The sequence below is a fragment of the Rhipicephalus sanguineus genome, chromosome 5, assembly GCF_013339695.2.
Source record: "Rhipicephalus sanguineus isolate Rsan-2018 chromosome 5, BIME_Rsan_1.4, whole genome shotgun sequence".
NCBI lineage: Eukaryota > Metazoa > Arthropoda > Arachnida > Ixodida > Ixodidae > Rhipicephalus > Rhipicephalus sanguineus.
In genome coordinates this window covers 97,886,204-97,887,759 of record NC_051180.1, presented here as the reverse complement: position 1 = coordinate 97,887,759, position 1,556 = coordinate 97,886,204, and positions in this window count along the sequence as shown.

The following is a 1,556-nucleotide window of genomic DNA, read 5'->3' as shown; positions in this document are numbered from 1 at the left end:
TACGGCTGAGATAATTGACGTATTTCTTTAGTTAAAACAGTTTTTGCTTCACCTTCAAGCTATGCTAAGAAGGTTTCCACCTCCAGCATTAACTTCTAAAGACAGATTGCTTACATACCACGACCGTTGTGGGCGTTACCACCTAGGTCGCCAAACCCTCCTACCTTTGATGCGTCTGTCCTCACGCATACAAAGAGTGCTATTGCGTAAACTACAAACTTCAGATTTTCTCTCCCCTGCCTGACGTCACAAAATGCACGCGGGAATATAACCCGGCTGAGCTTGCAAATTTTGCCCAGCCAGCAGAGCGGACCGAAACCACATTACGTGGCAATGTTAAAACCACTGGTAATAGTTGCAGAGTTTTAGGTATTCATGTACTGTGTGGGGCTGCCATGCGCAGCTACAACCCAGCATTTCAGGAGGCTATCCTGAGGTGAGCTGAGGTGATCGAGGAGGCCTGCAGTGTGTAGGATAACCTCCTTCGCCTTCTTCTCGCAGCTCCTTTCCCTTTAAGACGAAATAAATCAAGCTGTTTCTCTCTTGCTCTCTCGCAAGGTTATTTTAAAATCGCAGATTTATCAGAAATCACACATTGATTGCGTACAAAGGTAACATAGGCAGCGGCATCAGCAGCAGGCAAAACTGGACTTGCAGTATAAGATTTCGAATAGAATTCCACGATAGATAAAGGTTCCCTGAGAGACACAATGCCCTTTCCTGTTCTCCTGCTGCCGAAATTATCACTATATCATTAGAAGAAACACGTAAGCTATATTTAAAGGAGCCTTTGTTCGTTCGCTGAAATCAGGCGCGAGCGTCCTGGAGGTACTTGTCTTGTACAGGAAAAAAAAAACTTCGCGCAAGAAGTTGATAGGGAATGAAAATAAAATTTAAAAATAGCGTTTGTTCGTTGCCTACACCGAATCCGCAGGTAAAAATCACATCGATAACTTACATTTTGCACGAAAAGGCGATGTCAGAATGGGCAATGTATAAATGTACATACAGTAGCACGCAGGCACCTCATTATCAGTACGTGTCGATTGTGTTCACCTCGCGGTCATTGCATAAACACAAGTATACGGTCGATCCCTCATTCATGAGTTGGCGCACCATTGGGAGTGGGTAATTAGGGATTCTTGGGACATTCTGAGGCGGCGCGGCAAACCTATGTGTGCGTGAGGTGTGGGATGGCTACAAGTTCGACAGCTGCTTTTAAAGATTTGCGGGGTGAAATGTTTTTTGAATAGTAGTTATTAAATATTGCTTTATGGTAACAAGGCCTTTGTTACTACCATACGTACGGCAGGAGAAACGTTTCTTCGGGGCCCTCAAGAGAAATGAGGATGTTGAGGAGTACGTCAGAAAAACCTTTATAGCGAAAAGTACATATGCGGCGTCAGCCGTGATGTTCCTGATAACGCACTGAACATTAGGCAAGTAACGCTGAAGTTTATGATCGCTAAACCACAACTTAATTAAGAAAATATTCGTTATTCACTCATCTTTCACTTCAATTCCTAAAGGTAAAAGCCGAACTGAAGTGTAGTATG